This window comes from Schistocerca piceifrons, chromosome X (assembly GCF_021461385.2).
Source record: "Schistocerca piceifrons isolate TAMUIC-IGC-003096 chromosome X, iqSchPice1.1, whole genome shotgun sequence".
NCBI classification, from domain to species: Eukaryota; Metazoa; Arthropoda; class Insecta; order Orthoptera; family Acrididae; genus Schistocerca; species Schistocerca piceifrons.
Window position 1 is genome coordinate 986390409 of NC_060149.1, and position 24073 is coordinate 986414481.

The window sequence follows — 24073 nt, forward strand, 5'->3', positions numbered from 1 at the left end:
GAGTCAGTCTTCCTTGTACTTAAATCGGCATTGTGCCCTTGGTATTAAATTCCGATGCAATTTCTGTGTTTCATCGTCAATAAGAAGGTCCAAGGGATACAGTAAACCTCAAGTGAAGCATCGGAATCTATAGCTAGTGTCACAGTAACGGTTCAAACATTGTCAGTAGGAAGGGTTGGTCTTCATGTACTTAAATCGGCATTGAGCCTTTTGTATTTAATTCCGATGCAATTTCTGTGCTTAATCGTTAATAAGAAAGTCCAAGGGATACAGTAAACCTGGAGTGAAGCATCGGAATCTATAACTAGTGTCACAGGAATGGTTCAGAACATAGACAGTAAGATGAGTGAGTCTCCTTGTACTTAAGTCGGCATTGTGCCTTTTGCAATTAATTCCGATGCAATTTCTGTATTTCATCGTCAATAAGAAGGTCCAAGGGATACAGTAAACCTCAAGTGAAGCATCGGAATCTATAACTAGTGTCACAGGAATGGTTCAAATCATTGTCGGTAGGAAGAGTCGGTCTTCATGTACTTAAGGCGGCATTGTGCCTTTTGTATTCAATTCCGATGCAATTTCAGTGTTTCATCGTCAATAAGAAGGTCAGAGGGATACAGTTAACCTGAAGGGAAGCATCGCAATCTATAACTAGTCTCACAGGAATGGTTGAAATCATAGTCAGTAAGAGGAGTCAGTCTTCTTGTACTTAAGTCGGCATTGTGCCTCTTGTATTTAATTCCGATGCAATTTCTGTGTTTCATCGTCAATAAGAAGGTCAGAGGGATACAGTAAACCTGAAGTGACGCATCGTAATCTATAACTAGTGTCACAGGAATGGTTCAAATCATAGTCAGTTGGAAGTGTCGGTCTTCATGTACGTAAGTCGGCATTGTGCCTTTAGTATTTAATTCCGATGCAATTTCTGTGTTTCATCGTCAATAGGAAGGTCAGAGGGATACAGTAAACCTGAAGTGAAGCATCGCAATCTATGACTAGTCTCACAGGAATGGTTCAAAACATAGTCAGTAAAAGGAGTCAGTCTTCTTGTACTTAAGTCGGCATTGTGCCTTTTGTATTGAATTCCGAGGCAATTTCTGTGTTTCATCGTCAATAAGAAGGTCCAACGGATACAGTAAACCCCAAGTGAAGCATCGGAATCTATAACTAGTGTCACAGGAATGGTTCTAAACATAGACAGTAGTAAGAGTCAGTCTTCTCGTACTTAAGTCGGCACTGTGCCTTTTCTATTCAATTCCGATGCAATTTCTGTGTTTCATCGTCAAAAAGTCGGTCAGACGGGTACAGTAAAGCTGAAGTGAAGCATCGGAATCTATAACTAGTGTCACAGGAATGGTTCAAAACATAGTCAGTAAAAGGAGTCAGTCTTCTTGTACTTAAGTCGGCATTGTGCCTTTTGTATTTAATTCCGAGCCAATTTCTGTGTTTCATCGTCAATAAGATGGTCCAAGGGACACAGTAAACCTGAAGTGAAGCATCGGAATCTATAACTAGTGTCACAGGAATGGTTCAAAGCATAGACAGTAGGAAGAGTCAGTCTTCTTGTACTTAAGTCGGCATTGTGCCTTTTCTATTTAATTCCAATGCAATTTCTGTGTTTCATCGTCAAAAAGTAGGTCAGAGGGGTACAGTCAAGCTGACGTGAAGCATTGGAATCTATAACTAGTGTCACAGGAATGGTTCAAAACAAAGTAAGTAAGAAGAGTCAGTCTTCTTATCCTTAAGTCTGCATTGTGCCTCTTGCATTTAATTCCGATGCAATTTCTGTGTTTCATCGTCAATAAGAAGGTCCAAGGGATACAGTAAACCTGAGATGAAGCATCGTAATCATTAACTAGTGACACAGGAATGGTACAAAGCATAGACATTAGGAAGAGTCAGTCTTCTTGTACTTAAGTCTGCACTGTGCCTTTTGTATTTAACTCCGATGCAGCTTCTGTGTTTCATTGCAAATAAGACGGTCCAAGGGATACAGTAAACCTGAAGTGAAGCATCGGAATCTATAACTAGTGTCACAGGAATGGTTGAAAACAAAGTAAGTAAGAAGAGTCAGTCTTCTTATCCTTAAGTCTGCATTGTGCCTCTTGCATTTAATTCCGATGCAATTTCTGTGTTTCATCGTCAATAAGAAGGTCCAAGGGATACAGTAAACCTCAAGTGAAGCATCGGAATCGATAACTAGTGTCACAGGAATGGTTCAAAACATAGTCAGTAGGAAGAGTCGGTCTTCATGTACTTAAGTCGGCATTGTGCCTTTTGTATTTAATTCCGATGCCATTTCTGTTCTTCATCGTCAATAAGAAGGTCCAAGGGATACAGTAAACCTGGAGTGAAGCGTCGGAATCTATAACTAGTGTCACAGGAATGGTTCAGAACATAGACAGTAAGATGAGTCAGTCTTCTTGTACTTAAGTCGGCATTGTGCCTTTTGCATTTAATTCCGATGCAATTTCTGTGTTTCATCGTCAATAAGAAGGTCCAAGGGATACAGTAAACCTCAAGTGAAGCATCGGAATCTATAACTAGTGTAACAGGAATGGTTCAAATCATAGTCACTAGGAAGTGTCGGTCTTCATGTTCTTAAGGCGGCATTGTGCCTTTTGTATTTAATTCCGATGCAATATCTGTGTTTCATCGTCAATAAGAAGGGCAGAGGGATACAGTTAACCTGAAGGGAAGCATCGCAATCTATAACTAGTCTCTCAGGAATGGTTCAAATTATAGTCAGTAAGAAGAGTCAGGCTTCTTGTACTTAAGTCGGCATTGTGCCTCTTGTATTTAATTCCGATGCAATTTCTGTGTTTCATCGTCAACAAGAAGGTCAGAGGGATACAGTAAACCTGAAGTGACGCATCGGAATCTATAACTAGTGTCACAGGAATGGTTCAAATCATAGTCAGTAGGAAGTGTAGGTCTTCATGTACGTAAGTCGGCATTGTGCCTTTTGTATTTAATTCCGATGCAATTTCTGTGTTTCATCGTCAATAAGAAGGTCAGAGGGATACAGTAAACCTGAAGTGAAGCATCGCAATCTATAACTAGTCTCACAGGAATGGTTCAAAACATAGTCAGTAAAAGGAGTTAGTCTTCTTGTACTTAAGTCGGCATTGTGCCTTTTGTATTTAATTCCGAGGCAATTTCTGTGTTTCATCGTCAATAAGAAGGTCCAAGGGATACAGTAAACCTCAAGTGAAGCATCGGAATCTATAACTAGTGTCACAGGAATGGTTCAAATCATAGTCAGTAGGAAGTGTCGGTCTTCATGTACTTAAGTCGGCATTGTGCCTTTTGTATTTAATTCCGATGCAATTTCTGTGATTCATCGTCAATAAGAAGGTCAGAGGGATACAGTAAACCTGAAGGGAAGCATCACAATCTATAACTAGTCTCACAGGAATAGTTCAAATCATAGTCAGTAAGAAGAGTCAGTCTTCTTGTACTTAAGTCGGCATTGTCCCTCTTGTGTTTAATTCCGATGCAATTTCTGTGTTTCATCGTCAATAACAAGGTCAGAGGGATACAGTAAACCTGAAGTGACGCATCGGAATCTATAACTAGTGTCACAGGAATGGTTCAAATCATAGTCAGTAGGAAGTGTCGGTCTTCATGTACTTAAGTCGGCATTGTGCCTTTTGTATATAATTCCGATGCGATTTCTGTGTTTCATCGTCAATAAGAAGGTCAGAGGGATACAGTAAACCTGAAGTGAAGCATCGCAATCTATAACTAGTCTCACAGGAATGGTTCAAAACATAGTCAGTAAAAGGAGTTAGTCTTCTTGTACTTAAGTCGGCATTGTGCCTTTTGTATTTAATTCCGAGGCAATTTCTGTGTTTCATCGTCAATAAGAAGGTCCAAGGGATACAGTAAACCACAAGTGAAGCATCGGAATCTATAACTAGTGTCACAGGAATGGTTCAAATCTTAGTCAGTAGGAAGTGTCGGTCTTCATGTACTTAAGTCGGCATTGTGCCTTTTGTATTTAATTCCGATGCAATTTCTGTGTTTCATCGTCAATAAGAAGGTCAGAGGGATACAGTAAACCTGAAGGGAAGCATCACAATCTATAACTAGTCTCACAGGAATAGTTCAAATCATAGTCAGTAAGATGGGTCAGTCTTCTTGTACTTAAGTCGGCATTGTCCCTCTTGTATTTAATTCCGATGCAATTTCTGTGTTTCGTCGGCAATAACAAGGTCATAGGGATACAGTTAACCTGAAGTGACGCATCGGAATCTATAACTAGTGTCACAGGAATGGTTCAAATCATAGTCAGTAGGAAGTGTCGGTCTTCATGTACTTAAGTCGGCATTGTGCCATTTGTATTTATTTCCGATGCGATTTCTGTGTTTCATCGTCAATAAGAAGGTCAGAGGGATACAGTAAACCTGAAGTGAAGCATCGCAATCTATAACTAGTCTCACAGGAGTGGTTCAAAACATAGTCAGTAAAAGGAGTTAGTCTTCTTGTACTTAAGTCGGCATTGTGCCGTTTGTATTTAATTCTGAGGCAATTTCTGTGTTTCATCGTCAATAAGAAGGTCCAAGGGATACAGTAAACCTCAAGTGAAGCATCGGAATCTATAACTAGTGCCACAGGAATGGTTCAAATCATAGTCAGTAGGAACGGTCGGTCTTCATGTACTTAAGTCGGCATTGTGCCTTTTGTATATAATTCCGATGCGATTTCTGTGTTTCATCGTCAATAAGAAGGTCAGAGGGATACAGTAAACCTGAAGGGAAGCATCACAATCTATAACTAGTCTCACAGGAATAGTTCAAATCATAGTCAGTAAGATGGGTCAGTCTTCTTGTACTTAAGTCGGCATTGTCCCTCTTGTATTTAATTCCGATGCAATTTCTGTGTTTCATCGTCAATAACAAGGTCAGAGGGATACAGTAAACCGGAAGTGACGCATCGGAATCTATATGTAGTGTCACAGGAATGGTTCAAATCATAGTCAGTAGGAAGTGTCGGTCTTCATGTACCTAAGTCGGCATTGTGCCTTTTGTATTTACTTCCGATGCGATTTCTGTGTTTCATCGTCAATAAGAAGGTCAGAGGGATACAGTAAACCTGAAGGGAAGCAGCGCAATCTATAACTAGTCTCACAGGAATGGTTCAAATCATAGTCAGTAAAAGGAGTCACTCTTCTTGTACTTAAGTCGGCATTGTGCCTTTTGTATTTAATTCCGAGGCAATTTCTGTGTTTCATCGTCAATAAGAAGGTCCAAGGGATACAGTAAACCTGAAGTGAAGCATCGGAATCTATAACTACTGTCACAGGAATGGTTCAGAACATAGACAGTAAGATGAGTCAGTCTTCTTGTACTTAAGTCGGCATTGTGCCATTTGTGTTTAATTCCGATGCAATTTCTGTGTTTCATCGTCAATAAGAAGGTCCAAGGGATACAGTAAACCTCAAGTGAAGCATCGGAATCTATAACTAGTGTCACAGGAATGGTTCAAAACATAGTCAGTAGGAAGAGTCGGTCTCCATGTACTTAAGTCGGCATTGTGCCTTTTGTATTTAATTCCGATGCAATTTCTGTGCTTCATCGTCAATAAGAAGGTCCAAGGGATACAGTAATCCTGGGGTGAAGCGTCGGAATCTATAACTAGTGTCACAGGAATGGTTCAGAACATAGACAGTAAAATGAGTCAGTCTTCTTGTACTTAAGTCGGCATTGTGACTTTTGCATTTAATTCCGATGCAATTTCTGTGTTTCATCGTCAATAAGAAGGTCCAAGGGACACAGTAAACCTCAAGTGAAGCATCGGAATCTATAACTAGTGTCACAGGAATGGTTTAAATCATAGTCAGTAGGAAGTGTGGTCTTCATGTACGTAAGTCGGCATTGTGCCTTTTGTATTTAATTCCGATGCAATTTCTGTGTTTCATCGTCAATAAGAAGGTCCAAGGGAAACAGTAAACCTGGAGTGAAGCGTCGGAATCTATAACTAGTGTCACAGGAATGGTTAAAACATAGACAGTAAGAAGAGTCAGTCTTCCTTGTACTTAAATCGGCATTGTGCCCTTGGTATTAAATTCCGATGCAATTTCTGTGTTTCATCGTCAATAAGAAGGTCCAAGGGATACAGTAAACCTCAAGTGAAGCATCGGAATCTATAACTAGTGTCACAGTAACGGTTCAAACATAGTCTGTAGGAAGGGTTGGTCTTCATGTACTTAAATCGGCATTGAGCCTTTTGTATTTAATTCCGATGCAATTTCTGTGCTTAATCGTTAATAAGAAGGTCCAAGGGATACAGTAAACCTGGAGTGAAGCGTCGGAATCTATAACTAGTGTCACAGGAATGGTTCAGAACATAGACAGTAAGATGAGTAAGTCTCCTTGTACTTAAGTCGGCATTGTGCCTTTTGCAATTAATTCCGATGCAATTTCTGTGTTTCATCGTCAATAAGAAGGTCCAAGGGATACAGTAAACCTCAAGTGAAGCATCGTAATCTATAACTAGTGTCACAGGAATGGTTCAAATCATAGTCAGTAAGAAGAGTCAGTCTTCTTGTACTTAAGTCGGCATTGTGCCTCTTGTATTTAATTCCGATGCAATTTCTGTGTTTCATCGTCAATAAGAAGGTCTGAGGGATACAGTAAACCTAAAGTGAAGCATCGCAATCTATAACTAGTCTCCCAGGAATGGTTCAAAACATAGTCAGTAAAAGGAGTCAGTCTTCTTGTACTTAAGTCGGCATTGTGACTTTTGTATTTAATTCCGAGGCAATTTCTGTGTTTCATCGTCAATAAGAAGGTCCAAGGGATACAGTAAACCCCAAGTGAAGCATCGGAATCTATAACTAGTGTCACAGGAATGGTTCAAATCATTGTCGGTAGGAAGAGTCGGTCCTCATGTACTTAAGGCTGCATTGTGCCTATTGTATTTAATTCCGATGTAATTTCAGTGTTTCATCGTCAATAAGAAGGTCAGAGGGATACAGTTAACCTGAAGGGAAGCATCGCAATCTATCACTAGTCTCACAGGAATGGTTGAAATCACAGTCAGTAAGAAGAGTCAGTCTTCTTGTACTTAAGTCGGCATTGTGCCTCTTGTATTTAATTCCGATGCAATTTCTGTGTTTCATCGCCAATAAGAAGGTCAGAGGGATACAGTAAACCTGAAGTGACGCATCGGAATCTATAACTAGTGTCACAGGAATGGTTCAAATCATAGTCAGTAGGAAGTGTCGGTCTTCATGTACTTAAGTCGGCATTGTGCCTTTTGTATTTAATTCCTATGCAATTCCTGTGTTTCATCGTCAATAAGAAGGTCAGAGGGATACAGTAAACCTGAAGGGAAGCATCGCAATCTTTAACTAGTGTCACAGGAATGGTTCAGAACATAGACAGTAAGATGAGTCAGTCTTCTTGTACTTAAGTCGGCATTGTGCCTTTTGCATTTAATTCCGACGGAATTTCTGTGTTTCATCGTCAATAAGAAGGTCCAAGGGATACAGTAAACCTCAAGTGAAGCATCGGAATCTATGACTAGTGTCACAGGAATGGTTCAAACCATAGTCAGTAGGAAGTGTCGGTCTTCATGTACTTAAGTCGGCATTGTGCCTTTTGTATTTAATTCCGATGCAATTTCTGTGTTTCATCGTCAATAAGAAGGTCCAAGGGAAACAGTAAACCTGGAGTGAAGCTCGGAATCTATAACTAGTGTCACAGGAATGGTTAAAACATAGACAGTAAGAAAAGCCTGTCTTCCTTGTACTTAAATCGGCATTGTGCCCTTGGTATTAAATTCCGATGCAATTTCTGTGTTTCATCGTCAATAAGAAGGTCCAAGTGATACAGTAAACCTCAAGTGAAGCATCGGAATCTATAACTAGTGTCACAGTAACGGTTCAAACATAGTCAGTAGGAAGGGTTGGTCTTCATGTACTTAAATCGGCATTGAGCCCTTTGTATTTATTTCCGATGCAATTTCTGTGCTTCATCGTTAATAAGAAGGTCCAAGGGATACAGTAAACCTGGAGTGAAGCGTCGGAATCTATAACTAGTGTCACAGGAATGGTTCAGAACATAGACAGTAAGATGAGTAAGTCTCCTTGTACTTAAGTCGGCATTGTGCCTTTTGCAATTAATTCCGATGCAATTTCTGTGTTTCATCGTCAATAAGAAGGTCCAAGGGATACAGTAAACCTCAAGTGAAGCATCGGAATCTATAACTAGTGTCACAGGAATGGTTCAAATCATAGTCAGTAAGAAGAGTCAGTCTTCTTGTACTTAAGTCGGCATTGTGCCTCTTGTATTTAATTCCGATGCAATTTCTGTGTTTCATCGTCAATAAGAATGTCTGAGGGATACAGTAAACCTAAAGTGAAGCATCGCAATCTATAACTAGTCTCCCAGGAATGGTTCAAAACATAGTCAGTAAAAGGAGTCAGTCTTCTTGTACTTAAGTCGGCATTGTGCCTTTTGTATTTAATTCCGAGGCAATTTCTGTGTTTCATCGTCAATAAGAAGGTCCAAGGGATACAGTAAACCCCAAGTGAAGCATCGGAATCTATAACTAGTGTCACAGGAATGGTTCAAATCATTGTCGGTAGGAAGAGTCGGTCTTCATGTACTTAAGGCGGCATTGTGCCTATTGTATTTAATTCCGATGTAATTTCAGTGTTTCATCGTCAATAAGAAGGTCAGAGGGATACAGTTAACCTGAAGGGAAGCATCGCAATCTATCACTAGTCTCACAGGAATGGTTGAAATCACAGTCAGTAAGAAGAGTCAGTCTTCTTGCACTTAAGTCGGCATTGTGCCTCTTGTATTTAATTCCGATGCAATTTCTGTGTTTCATCGCCAATAAGAAGGTCAGAGGGATACAGTAAACCTGAAGTGACGCATCGGAATCTATAACTAGTGTCACAGGAATGGTTCAAATCATAGTCAGTAGGAAGTGTCGGTCTTCATGTACTTAAGTCGGCATTGTGCCTTTTGTATTTAATTCCTATGCAATTCCTGTGTTTCATCGTCAATAAGAAGGTCAGAGGGATACAGTAAACCTGAAGGGAAGCATCGCAATCTTTAACTAGTGTCACAGGAATGGTTCAGAACATAGACAGTAAGATGAGTCAGTCTTCTTGTACTTAAGTCGGCATTGTGCCTTTTGCATTTAATTCCGACGGAATTTCTGTGTTTCATCGTCAATAAGAAGGTCCAAGGGATACAGTAAACCTCAAGTGAAGCATCGGAATCTATGACTAGTGTCACAGGAATTGTTCAAACCATAGTCAGTAGGAAGTGTCGGTCTTCATGTACTTAAGTCGGCATTGTGCCCTTTGTATTTCATTCCGATGCAATTTCTGTGTTTCATCGTCAATAAGAAGGTCAGAGGGATATAGTAAACCTGAAGGGAAGCATCGCAATCTATAACTAGTCTCACAGGAATAGTTCAAATCAAAGTCAGTAAGAAGAGTCAGTCTTCTTGTACTTAAGTCGGCATTGTGCCTCTTGTATTTAATTCCGATGCAATTTCTGTGTTTCATCGTCAATAAGAAGGTCAGAGGGATACAGTAAACCTGAAGTGACGCATCGCAATCTATAACTAGTGTCACAGGAATGGTTCAAATCATAGTCAGTAGGAAGGGTTGGTCTTCATGTACTTAAATCGGCATTGGGCCTTTTGTATTTAATTCCGATACAATTTCTGTGCTTAATCGTTAATAAGAAGGTCCAAGGGATACAGTAAACCTGGAGTGAAGCGTCGGAATCTATAACTAGTGTCACAGGAATGATTCAGAACATAGACAGTAAGATGAGTAAGTCTCCTTGTACTTAAGTCGGCATTGTGCCTTTTGCAATTAATTCCGATGCAATTTCTGTGTTTCATCGTCAATAAGAAGGTCCAAGGGATACAGTAAACCTCAAGTGAAGCATCGGAATCTATAACTAGTGTCACAGGAATGGTTCAAATCATTGTCGGTAGAAAGAGTCGGTCTTCATGTACTTAAGGCGGCATTGTGCCTTTTGTATTTAATTCCGATGCAATTTCAGTGTTTCACCGTCAATAAGAAGGTCAGAGGGATACAGTTAACCAGAAGGGTAGCATCGCAATCTATAACTAGTCTCACAGGAATGGTTGAAATCATAGTCAGTAAGAGGAGTCAGTCTTCTTGTACTTAAGTCGGCATTGTGCCTCTTGTATTTAATTCCGATGCAATTTCTGTGTTTCATCGTCAATAAGAAGGTCAGAGGGATACAGTAAACCTGAAGTGACGCATCGTAATCTATAACTAGTGTCACAGGAATGGTTCAAATCATAGTCAGTTGGAAGTGTCGGTCTTCATGTACGTAAGTCGGCATTGTGCCTTTAGTATTTAATTCCGATGCAATTTCTGTGTTTCATCGTCAATAGGAAGGTCAGAGGGATACAGTAAACCTGAAGTGAAGCATCGCAATCTATGACTAGTCTCACATAAATGGTTCAAAACATAGTCAGTAAAAGGAGTCAGTCTTCTTGTACTTAAGTCGGCATTGTGCCTTTTGTATTGAATTCCGAGGCAATTTCTGTGTTTCATCGTCAATAAGAAGGTCCAACGGATACAGTAAACCCCAAGTAAAGCATCGGAATCTATAACTAGTGTCACAGGAATGGTTCTAAACATAGACAGTAGTAAGAGTCAGTCTTCTCGTACTTAAGTCGGCACTGTGCCTTTTCTATTCAATTCCGATGCAATTTCTGTGTTTCATCGTCAAAAAGTCGGTCAGACGGGTACAGTAAAGCTGAAGTGAAGCATCGGAATCTATAACTAGTGTCACAGGAATGGTTCAAAACATAGTCAGTAAAAGGAGTCAGTCTTCTTGTACTTAAGTCGGCATTGTGCCTTTTGTATTTAATTCCGAGCCAATTTCTGTGTTTCATCGTCAATAAGATTGCCCAAGGGACACAGTAAACCTGAAGTGAAGCATCGGAATCTATAACTAGTGTCACAGGAATGGTTCAAAGCATAGACAGTAGGAAGAGTCAGTCTTCTTGTACTTAAGTCGGCATTGTGCCTTTTCTATTTAATTCCAATGCAATTTCTGTGTTTCATCGTCAAAAAGTAGGTCAGAGGGGTACAGTCAAGCTGACGTGAAGCATTGGAATCTATAACTAGTGTCACAGGAATGGTTCAAAACAAAGCAAGTAAGAAGAGTCAGTCTTCTTATCCTTAAGTCTGCATTGTGCCTCTTGCATTTAATTCCGATGCAATTTCTGTGTTTCATCGTCAATAAGAAGGTCCAAGGGATACAGTAAACCTGAGATGAAGCATCGTAATCATTAACTAGTGACACAGGAATGGTACAAAGCATAGACATTAGGAAGAGTCAGTCTTCTTGTACTTAAGTCTGCACTGTGCCTTTTGTATTTAACTCCGATGCAGCTTCTGTGTTTCATTGCAAATAAGACGGTCCAAGGGATACAGTAAACCTGAAGTGAAGCATCGGAATCTATAACTAGTGTCACAGGAATGGTTGAAAACAAAGTAAGTAAGAAGAGTCAGTCTTCTTATCCTTAAGTCTGCATTGTGCCTCTTGCATTTAATTCCGATGCAATTTCTGTGTTTCATCGTCAATAAGAAGGTCCAAGGGATACAGTAAACCTCAAGTGAAGCATCGGAATCGATAACTAGTGTCACAGGAATGGTTCAAAACATAGTCAGTAGGAAGAGTCGGTCTTCATGTACTTAAGTCGGCATTGTGCCTTTTGTATTTAATTCCGATGCCATTTCTGTTCTTCATCGTCAATAAGAAGGTCCAAGGGATACAGTAAACCTGGAGTGAAGCGTCGGAATCTATAACTAGTGTCACAGGAATGGTTCAGAACATAGACAGTAAGATGAGTCAGTCTTCTTGTACTTAAGTCGGCATTGTGCCTTTTGCATTTAATTCCGATGCAATTTCTGTGTTTCATCGTCAATAAGAAGGTCCAAGGGATACAGTAAACCTCAAGTGAAGCATCGGAATCTATAACTAGTGTAACAGGAATGGTTCAAATCATAGTCACTAGGAAGTGTCGGTCTTCATGTTCTTAAGGCGGCATTGTGCCTTTTGTATTTAATTCCGATTCAATATCTGTGTTTCATCGTCAATAAGAAGGGCAGAGGGATACAGTTAACCTGAAGGGAAGCATCGCAATCTATAACTAGTCTCTCAGGAATGGTTCAAATTATAGTCAGTAAGAAGAGTCAGGCTTCTTGTACTTAAGTCGGCATTGTGCCTCTTGTATTTAATTCCGATGCAATTTCTGTGTTTCATCGTCAACAAGAAGGTCAGAGGGATACAGTAAACCTGAAGTGACGCATCGGAATCTATAACTAGTGTCACAGGAATGGTTCAAATCATAGTCAGTAGGAAGTGTAGGTCTTCATGTACGTAAGTCGGCATTGTGCCTTTTGTATTTAATTCCGATGCAATTTCTGTGTTTCATTGTCAATAAGAAGGTCAGAGGGATACAGTAAACCTGATGTGAAGCATCGCAATCTATAACTAGTCTCACAGGAATGGTTCAAAACATAGTCAGTAAAAGGAGTTAGTCTTCTTGTACTTAAGTCGGCATTGTGCCTTTTGTATTTAATTCCGAGGCAATTTCTGTGTTTCATCGTCAATAAGAAGGTCCAAGGGATACAGTAAACCTCAAGTGAAGCATCGGAATCTATAACTAGTGTCACAGGAATGGTTCAAATCATAGTCAGTAGGAAGTGTCGGTCTTCATGTACTTAAGTCGGCATTGTGCCTTTTGTATTTAATTCCGATGCAATTTCTGTGATTCATCGTCAATAAGAAGTTCAGAGGGATACAGTAAACCTGAAGGGAAGCATCACAATCTATAACTAGTCTCACAGGAATAGTTCAAATCATAGTCAGTAAGAAGAGTCAGTCTTCTTGTACTTAAGTCGGCATTGTCCCTCTTGTGTTTAATTCCGATGCAATTTCTGTGTTTCATCGTCAATAACAAGGTCAGAGGGATACAGTAAACCTGAAGTGACGCATCGGAATCTATAACTAGTGTCACAGGAATGGTTCAAATCATAGTCAGTAGGAAGTGTCGGTCTTCATGTACTTAAGTCGGCATTGTGCCTTTTGTATATAATTCCGATGCGATTTCTGTGTTTCATCGTCAATAAGAAGGTCAGAGGGATACAGTAAACCTGAAGTGAAGCATCGCAATCTATAACTAGTCTCACAGGAATGGTTCAAAACATAGTCAGTAAAAGGAGTTAGTCTTCTTGTACTTAAGTCGGCATTGTGCCTTTTGTATTTAATTCCGAGGCCATTTCTGTGTTTCATCGTCAATAAGAAGGTCCAAGGGATACAGTAAACCACAAGTGAAGCATCGGAATCTATAACTAGTGTCACAGGAATGGTTCAAATCTTAGTCAGTAGGAAGTGTCGGTCTTCATGTACTTAAGTCGGCATTGTGCCTTTTGTATTTAATTCCGAGGCAATTTCTGTGTTTCATCGTCAATAAGAAGGTCCAAGGGATACAGTAAACCTCAAGTGAAGCATCGGAATCTATAACTAGTGTCACAGTAACGGTTCAAACATAGTCTGTAGGAAGGGTTGGTCTTCATGTACTTAAATCGGCATTGAGCCTTTTGTATTTAATTCCGATGCAATTTCTGTGCTTAATCGTTAATAAGAAGGTCCAAGGGATACAGTAAACCTGGAGTGAAGCGTCGGAATCTATAACTAGTGTCACAGGAATGGTTCAGAACATAGACAGTAAGATGAGTAAGTCTCCTTGTACTTAAGTCGGCATTGTGGTTTTGCAATTAATTCCGATGCAATTTCTGTGTTTCATCGTCAATAAGAAGGTCCAAGGGATACAGTAAACCTCAAGTGAAGCATCGTAATCTATAACTAGTGTCACAGGAATGGTTCAAATCATAGTCAGTAAGAAGAGTCAGTCTTCTTGTACTTAAGTCGGCATTGTGCCTCTTGTATTTAATTCCGATGCAATTTCTGTGTTTCATCGTCAATAAGAAGGTCTGAGGGATACAGTAAACCTAAAGTGAAGCATCGCAATCTATAACTAGTCTCCCAGGAATGGTTCAAAACATAGTCAGTAAAAGGAGTCAGTCTTCTTGTACTTAAGTCGGCATTGTGACTTTTGTATTTAATTCCGAGGCAATTTCTGTGTTTCATCGTCAATAAGAAGGTCCAAGGGATACAGTAAACCCCAAGTGAAGCATCGGAATCTATAACTAGTGTCACAGGAATGGTTCAAATCATTGTCGGTAGGAAGAGTCGGTCCTCATGTACTTAAGGCTGCATTGTGCCTATTGTATTTAATTCCGATGTAATTTCAGTGTTTCATCGTCAATAAGAAGGTCAGAGGGATACAGTTAACCTGAAGGGAAGCATCGCAATCTATCACTAGTCTCACAGGAATGGTTGAAATCACAGTCAGTAAGAAGAGTCAGTCTTCTTGTACTTAAGTCGGCATTGTGCCTCTTGTATTTAATTCCGATGCAATTTCTGTGTTTCATCGCCAATAAGAAGGTCAGAGGGATACAGTAAACCTGAAGTGACGCATCGGAATCTATAACTAGTGTCACAGGAATGGTTCAAATCATAGTCAGTAGGAAGTGTCGGTCTTCATGTACTTAAGTCGGCATTGTGCCTTTTGTATTTAATTCCTATGCAATTCCTGTGTTTCATCGTCAATAAGAAGGTCAGAGGGATACAGTAAACCTGAAGGGAAGCATCGCAATCTTTAACTAGTGTCACAGGAATGGTTCAGAACATAGACAGTAAGATGAGTCAGTCTTCTTGTACTTAAGTCGGCATTGTGCCTTTTGCATTTAATTCCGACGGAATTTCTGTGTTTCATCGTCAATAAGAAGGTCCAAGGGATACAGTAAACCTCAAGTGAAGCATCGGAATCTATGACTAGTGTCACAGGAATGGTTCAAACCATAGTCAGTAGGAAGTGTCGGTCTTCATGTACTTAAGTCGGCATTGTGCCTTTTGTATTTAATTCCGATGCAATTTCTGTGTTTCATCGTCAATAAGAAGGTCCAAGGGAAACAGTAAACCTGGAGTGAAGCTCGGAATCTATAACTAGTGTCACAGGAATGGTTAAAACATAGACAGTAAGAAAAGCCTGTCTTCCTTGTACTTAAATCGGCATTGTGCCCTTGGTATTAAATTCCGATGCAATTTCTGTGTTTCATCGTCAATAAGAAGGTCCAAGTGATACAGTAAACCTCAAGTGAAGCATCGGAATCTATAACTAGTGTCACAGTAACGGTTCAAACATAGTCAGTAGGAAGGGTTGGTCTTCATGTACTTAAATCGGCATTGAGCCCTTTGTATTTATTTCCGATGCAATTTCTGTGCTTCATCGTTAATAAGAAGGTCCAAGGGATACAGTAAACCTGGAGTGAAGCGTCGGAATCTATAACTAGTGTCACAGGAATGGTTCAGAACATAGACAGTAAGATGAGTAAGTCTCCTTGTACTTAAGTCGGCATTGTGCCTTTTGCAATTAATTCCGATGCAATTTCTGTGTTTCATCGTCAATAAGAAGGTCCAAGGGATACAGTAAACCTCAAGTGAAGCATCGGAATCTATAACTAGTGTCACAGGAATGGTTCAAATCATAGTCAGTAAGAAGAGTCAGTCTTCTTGTACTTAAGTCGGCATTGTGCCTCTTGTATTTAATTCCGATGCAATTTCTGTGTTTCATCGTCAATAAGAATGTCTGAGGGATACAGTAAACCTAAAGTGAAGCATCGCAATCTATAACTAGTCTCCCAGGAATGGTTCAAAACATAGTCAGTAAAAGGAGTCAGTCTTCTTGTACTTAAGTCGGCATTGTGCCTTTTGTATTTAATTCCGAGGCAATTTCTGTGTTTCATCGTCAATAAGAAGGTCCAAGGGATACAGTAAACCCCAAGTGAAGCATCGGAATCTATAACTAGTGTCACAGGAATGGTTCAAATCATTGTCGGTAGGAAGAGTCGGTCTTCATGTACTTAAGGCGGCATTGTGCCTATTGTATTTAATTCCGATGTAATTTCAGTGTTTCATCGTCAATAAGAAGGTCAGAGGGATACAGTTAACCTGAAGGGAAGCATCGCAATCTATCACTAGTCTCACAGGAATGGTTGAAATCACAGTCAGTAAGAAGAGTCAGTCTTCTTGTACTTAAGTCGGCATTGTGCCTCTTGTATTTAATTCCGATGCAATTTCTGTGTTTCATCGCCAATAAGAAGGTCAGAGGGATACAGTAAACCTGAAGTGACGCATCGGAATCTATAACTAGTGTCACAGGAATGGTTCAAATCATAGTCAGTAGGAAGTGTCGGTCTTCATGTACTTAAGTCGGCATTGTGCCTTTTGTATTTAATTCCTATGCAATTCCTGTGTTTCATCGTCAATAAGAAGGTCAGAGGGATACAGTAAACCTGAAGGGAAGCATCGCAATCTTTAACTAGTGTCACAGGAATGGTTCAGAACATAGACAGTAAGATGAGTCAGTCTTCTTGTACTTAAGTCGGCATTGTGCCTTTTGCATTTAATTCCGACGGAATTTCTGTGTTTCATCGTCAATAAGAAGGTCCAAGGGATACAGTAAACCTCAAGTGAAGCATCGGAATCTATGACTAGTGTCACAGGAATTGTTCAAACCATAGTCAGTAGGAAGTGTCGGTCTTCATGTACTTAAGTCGGCATTGTGCCCTTTGTATTTCATTCCGATGCAATTTCTGTGTTTCATCGTCAATAAGAAGGTCAGAGGGATATAGTAAACCTGAAGGGAAGCATCGCAATCTATAACTAGTCTCACAGGAATAGTTCAAATCAAAGTCAGTAAGAAGAGTCAGTCTTCTTGTACTTAAGTCGGCATTGTGCCTCTTGTATTTAATTCCGATGCAATTTCTGTGTTTCATCGTCAATAAGAAGGTCAGAGGGATACAGTAAACCTGAAGTGACGCATCGCAATCTATAACTAGTGTCACAGGAATGGTTCAAATCATAGTCAGTAGGAAGGGTTGGTCTTCATGTACTTAAATCGGCATTGGGCCTTTTGTATTTAATTCCGATACAATTTCTGTGCTTAATCGTTAATAAGAAGGTCCAAGGGATACAGTAAACCTGGAGTGAAGCGTCGGAATCTATAACTAGTGTCACAGGAATGATTCAGAACATAGACAGTAAGATGAGTAAGTCTCCTTGTACTTAAGTCGGCATTGTGCCTTTTGCAATTAATTCCGATGCAATTTCTGTGTTTCATCGTCAATAAGAAGGTCCAAGGGATACAGTAAACCTCAAGTGAAGCATCGGAATCTATAACTAGTGTCACAGGAATGGTTCAAATCATTGTCGGTAGAAAGAGTCGGTCTTCATGTACTTAAGGCGGCATTGTGCCTTTTGTATTTAATTCCGATGCAATTTCAGTGTTTCACCGTCAATAAGAAGGTCAGAGGGATACAGTTAACCAGAAGGGTAGCATCGCAATCTATAACTAGTCTCACAGGAATGGTTGAAATCATAGTCAGTAAGAGGAGTCAGTCTTCTTGTACTTAAGTCGGCATTGTGCCTCTTGTATTTAATTCCGATGCAATTTCTGTGTTTCATCGTCAATAAGAAGGTCAGAGGGATACAGTAAACCTGAAGTGACGCATCGTAATCTATAACTAGTGTCACAGGAATGGTTCAAATCATAGTCAGTTGGAAGTGTCGGTCTTCATGTACGTAAGTCGGCATTGTGCCTTTAGTATTTAATTCCGATGCAATTTCTGTGTTTCATCGTCAATAGGAAGGTCAGAGGGATACAGTAAACCTGAAGTGAAGCATCGCAATCTATGACTAGTCTCACATAAATGGTTCAAAACATAGTCAGTAAAAGGAGTCAGTCTTCTTGTACTTAAGTCGGCATTGTGCCTTTTGTATTGAATTCCGAGGCAATTTCTGTGTTTCATCGTCAATAAGAAGGTCCAACGGATACAGTAAACCCCAAGTGAAGCATCGGAATCTATAACTAGTGTCACAGGAATGGTTCTAAACATAGACAGTAGTAAGAGTCAGTCTTCTCGTACTTAAGTCGGCACTGTGCCTTTTCTATTCAATTCCGATGCAATTTCTGTGTTTCATCGTCAAAAAGTCGGTCAGACGGGTACAGTAAAGCTGAAGTGAAGCATCGGAATCTATAACTAGTGTCACAGGAATGGTTCAAAACATAATCAGTAAAAGGAGTCAGTCTTCTTGTACTTAAGTCGGCATTGTGCCTTTTGTATTTAATTCCGAGCCAATTTCTGTGTTTCATCGTCAATAAGATGGTCCAAGGGACACAGTAAACCTGAAGTGAAGCATCGGAATCTATAACTAGTGTCACAGGAATGGTTCAAAGCATAGACAGTAGGAAGAGTCAGTCTTCTTGTACTTAAGTCGGCATTGTGCCTTTTCTATTTAATTCCAATGCAATTTCTGTGTTTCATCGTCAAAAAGTAGGTCAGAGGGGTACAGTCCAGCTGACGTGAAGCATTGGAATCTATAACTAGTGTCACAGGAATGGTTCAAAACAAAGTAAGTAAGAAGAGTCAGTCTTCTTATCCTTAAGTCTGCATTGTGCCTCTTGCATTTAATTCCGATGCAATTTCTGTGTTTCATCGTCAATAAGAAGGTCCAAGGGATACAGTAAACCTGAGATGAAGCATCGTAATCATTAACTAGTGACACAGGAATGGTACAAAGCATAGACATTAGGAAGAGTCAGTCTTCTTGTACTTAAGTCTGCACTGTGCCTTTTGTATTTAACTCCGATGCCGCTTCTGTGTTTCATTGCAAATAAGACGGTCCAAGGGATACAGTAAACCTGAAGTGAAGCATCGGAATCTATAACTAGTGTCACAGGAATGGTTGAAAACAAAGTAAGTAAGAAGAGTCAGTCTTCTTATCCTTAAGTCTGCATTGTGCCTCTTGCATTTAATTCCGATGCAATTTCTGTGTTTCATCGTCAATAAGAAGGTCCAAGGGATACAGTAAACCTCAAGTGAAGCATCGGAATCGATAACTAGTGTCACAGGAATGGTTCAAAACATAGTCAGTAGGAAGAGTCGGTCTTCATGTACTTAAGTCGGCATTGTGCCTTTTGTATTTAATTCCGATGCCATTTCTGTTCTTCATCGTCAATAAGAAGGTCCAAGGGATACAGTAAACCTGGAGTGAAGCGTCGGAATCTATAACTAGTGTCACAGGAATGGTTCAGAACATAGACAGTAAGATGAGTCAGTCTTCTTGTACTTAAGTCGGCATTGTGCCTTTTGCATTTAATTCCGATGCAATTTCTGTGTTTCATCGTCAATAAGAAGGTCCAAGGGATACAGTAAACCTCAAGTGAAGCATCGGAATCTATAACTAGTGTAACAGGAATGGTTCAAATCATAGTCACTAGGAAGTGTCGGTCTTCATGTTCTTAAGGCGGCATTGTGCCTTTTGTATTTAATTCCGATGCAATATCTGTGTTTCATCGTCAATAAGAAGGGCAGAGGGATACAGTTAACCTGAAGGGAAGCATCGCAATCTATAACTAGTCTCTCAGGAATGGTTCAAATTATAGTCAGTAAGAAGAGTCAGGCTTCTTGTACTTAAGTCGGCATTGTGCCTCTTGTATTTAATTCCGATGCAATTTCTGTGTTTCATCGTCAACAAGAAGGTCAGAGGGATACAGTAAACCTGAAGTGACGCATCGGAATCTATAACTAGTGTCACAGGAATGGTTCAAATCATAGTCAGTAGGAAGTGTAGGTCTTCATGTACGTAAGTCGGCATTGTGCCTTTTGTATTTAATTCCGATGCAATTTCTGTGTTTCATCGTCAATAAGAAGGTCAGAGGGATACAGTAAACCTGATGTGAAGCATCGCAATCTATAACTAGTCTCACAGGAATGGTTCAAAACATAGTCAATAAAAGGAGTTAGTCTTCTTGTACTTAAGTCGGCATTGTGCCTTTTGTATTTAATTCCGAGGCAATTTCTGTGTTTCATCGTCAATAAGAAGGTCCAAGGGATACAGTAAACCTCAAGTGAAGCATCGGAATCTATAACTAGTGTCACAGGAATGGTTCAAATCATAGTCAGTAGGAAGTGTCGGTCTTCATGTACTTAAGTCGGCATTGTGCCTTTTGTATTTAATTCCGATGCAATTTCTGTGATTCATCGTCAATAAGAAGTTCAGAGGGATACAGTAAACCTGAAGGGAAGCATCACAATCTATAACTAGTCTCACAGGAATAGTTCAAATCATAGTCAGTAAGAAGAGTCAGTCTTCTTGTACTTAAGTCGGCATTGTCCCTCTTGTGTTTAATTCCGATGCAATTTCTGTGTTTCATCGTCAATAACAAGGTCAGAGGGATACAGTAAACCTGAAGTGACGCATCGGAATCTATAACTAGTGTCACAGGAATGGTTCAAATCATAGTCAGTAGGAAGTGTCGGTCTTCATGTACTTAAGTCGGCATTGTGCCTTTTGTATATAATTCCGATGCGATTTCTGTGTTTCATCGTCAATAAGAAGGTCAGAGGGATACAGTAAACCTGAAGTGAAGCATCGCAATCTATAACTAGTCTCACAGGAATGGTTCAAAACATAGTCAGTAAAAGGAGTTAGTCTTCTTGTACTTAAGTCGGCATTGTGCCTTTTGTATTTAATTCCGAGGCAATTTTTGTGTTTCATCGTCAATAAGAAGGTCCAAGGGATACAGTAAACCACAAGTGAAGCATCGGAATCTATAACTAGTGTCACAGGAATGGTTCAAATCTTAGTCAGTAGGAAGTGTCGGTCTTCATGTACTTAAGTCGGCATTGTGCCTTTTGTATTTAATTCCGATGCAATTTCTGTGTTTCATCGTCAATAAGAAGGTCAGAGGGATACAGTAAACCTGAAGGGAAGCATCACAATCTATAACTAGTCTCACAGGAATAGTTCAAATCATAGTCAGTAAGATGGGTCAGTCTTCTTGTACTTAAGTCGGCATTGTCCCTCTTGTATTTAATTCCGATGCAATTTCTGTGTTTCGTCGTCAATAACAAGGTCATAGGGATACAGTTAACCTGAAGTGACGCATCGGAATCTATAACTAGTGTCACAGGAATGGTTCAAATCATAGTCAGTAGGAAGTGTCGGTCTTCATGTACTTAAGTCGGCATTGTGCCATTTGTATTTATTTCCGATGCGATTTCTGTGTTTCATCGTCAATAAGAAGGTCAGAGGGATACAGTAAACCTGAAGTGAAGCATCGCAATCTATAACTAGTCTCACAGGAGTGGTTCAAAACATAGTCAGTAAAAGGAGTTAGTCTTCTTGTACTTAAGTCGGCATTGTGCCGTTTGTATTTAATTCTGAGGCAATTTCTGTGTTTCATCGTCAATAAGAAGGTCCAAGGGATACAGTAAACCTCAAGTGAAGCATCGGAATCTATAACTAGTGCCACAGGAATGGTTCAAATCATAGTCAGTAGGAACGGTCGGTCTTCATGTACTTAAGTCGGCATTGTGCCTTTTGTATATAATTCCGATGCGATTTCTGTGTTTCATCGTCAATAAGAAGGTCAGAGGGATACAGTAAACCTGAAGGGAAGCATCACAATCTATAACTAGTCTCACAGGAATAGTTCAAATCATAGTCAGTAAGATGGGTCAGTCTTCTTGTACTTAAGTCGGCATTGTCCCTCTTGTATTTAATTCCGATGCAATTTCTGTGTTTCATCGTCAATAACAAGGTCAGAGGGATACAGTAAACCGGAAGTGACGCATCGGAATCTATATGTAGTGTCACAGGAATGGTTCAAATCATAGTCAGTAGGAAGTGTCGGTCTTCATGTACCTAAGTCGGCATTGTGCCTTTTGTATTTACTTCCGATGCGATTTCTGTGTTTCATCGTCAATAAGAAGGTCAGAGGGATACAGTAAACCTGAAGGGAAGCAGCGCAATCTATAACTAGTCTCACAGGAATGGTTCAAATCATAGTCAGTAAAAGGAGTCACTCTTCTTGTACTTAAGTCGGCATTGTGCCTTTTGTATTTAATTCCGAGGCAATTTCTGTGTTTCATCGTCAATAAGAAGGTCCAAGGGATACAGTAAACCTGAAGTGAAGCATCGGAATCTATAACTACTGTCACAGGAATGGTTCAGAACATAGACAGTAAGATGAGTCAGTCTTCTTGTACTTAAGTCGGCATTGTGCCATTTGTGTTTAATTCCGATGCAATTTCTGTGTTTCATCGTCAATAAGAAGGTCCAAGGGATACAGTAAACCTCAAGTGAAGCATCGGAATCTATAACTAGTGTCACAGGAATGGTTCAAAACATAGTCAGTAGGAAGAGTCGGTCTCCATGTACTTAAGTCGGCATTGTGCCTTTTGTATTTAATTCCGATGCAATTTCTGTGCTTCATCGTCAATAAGAAGGTCCAAGGGATACAGTAATCCTGGGGTGAAGCGTCGGAATCTATAACTAGTGTCACAGGAATGGTTCAGAACATAGACAGTAAAATGAGTCAGTCTTCTTGTACTTAAGTCGGCATTGTGACTTTTGCATTTAATTCCGATGCAATTTCTGTGTTTCATCGTCAATAAGAAGGTCCAAGGGACACAGTAAACCTCAAGTGAAGCATCGGAATCTATAACTAGTGTCACAGGAATGGTTTAAATCATAGTCAGTAGGAAGTGTGGTCTTCATGTACGTAAGTCGGCATTGTGCCTTTTGTATTTAATTCCGATGCAATTTCTGTGTTTCATCGTCAATAAGAAGGTCCAAGGGAAACAGTAAACCTGGAGTGAAGCGTCGGAATCTATAACTAGTGTCACAGGAATGGTTAAAACATAGACAGTAAGAAAAGCCTGTCTTCCTTGTACTTAAATCGGCATTGTGCCCTTGGTATTAAATTCCGATGCAATTTCTGTGTTTCATCGTCAATAAGAAGGTCCAAGTGATACAGTAAACCTCAAGTGAAGCATCGGAATCTATAACTAGTGTCACAGTAACGGTTCAAACATAGTCAGTAGGAAGGGTTGGTCTTCATGTACTTAAATCGGCATTGAGCCCTTTGTATTTATTTCCGATGCAATTTCTGTGCTTCATCGTTAATAAGAAGGTCCAAGGGATACAGTAAACCTGGAGTGAAGCGTCGGAATCTATAACTAGTGTCACAGGAATGGTTCAGAACATAGACAGTAAGATGAGTAAGTCTCCTTGTACTTAAGTCGGCATTGTGCCTTTTGCAATTAATTCCGATGCAATTTCTGTGTTTCATCGTCAATAAGAAGGTCCAAGGGATACAGTAAACCTCAAGTGAAGCATCGGAATCTATAACTAGTGTCACAGGAATGGTTCAAATCATAGTCAGTAAGAAGAGTCAGTCTTCTTGTACTTAAGTCGGCATTGTGCCTCTTGTATTTAATTCCGATGCAATTTCTGTGTTTCATCGTCAATAAGAAGGTCTGAGGGATACAGTAAACCTAAAGTGAAGCATCGCAATCTGTAACTAGTCTCCCAGGAATGGTTCAAAACATAGTCAGTAAAAGGAGTCAGTCTTCTTGTACTTAAGTCGGCATTGTGACTTTTGTATTTAATTCCGAGGCAATTTCTGTGTTTCATCGTCAATAAGAAGGTCCAAGGGATACAGTAAACCCCAAGTGAAGCATCGGAATCTATAACTAGTGTCACAGGAATGGTTCAAATCATTGTCGGTAGGAAGAGTCGGTCCTCATGTACTTAAGGCTGCATTGTGCCTATTGTATTTAATTCCGATGTAATTTCAGTGTTTCATCGTCAATAAGAAGGTCAGAGGGATACAGTTTACCTGAAGGGAAGCATCGCAATCTATCACTAGTCTCACAGGAATGGTTGAAATCACAGTCAGTAAGAAGAGTCAGTCTTCTTGTACTTAAGTCGGCATTGTGCCTCTTGTATTTAATTCCGATGCAATTTCTGTGTTTCATCGCCAATAAGAAGGTCAGAGGGATACAGTAAACCTGAAGTGACGCATCGGAATCTATAACTAGTGTCACAGGAATGGTTCAAATCATAGTCAGTAGGAAGTG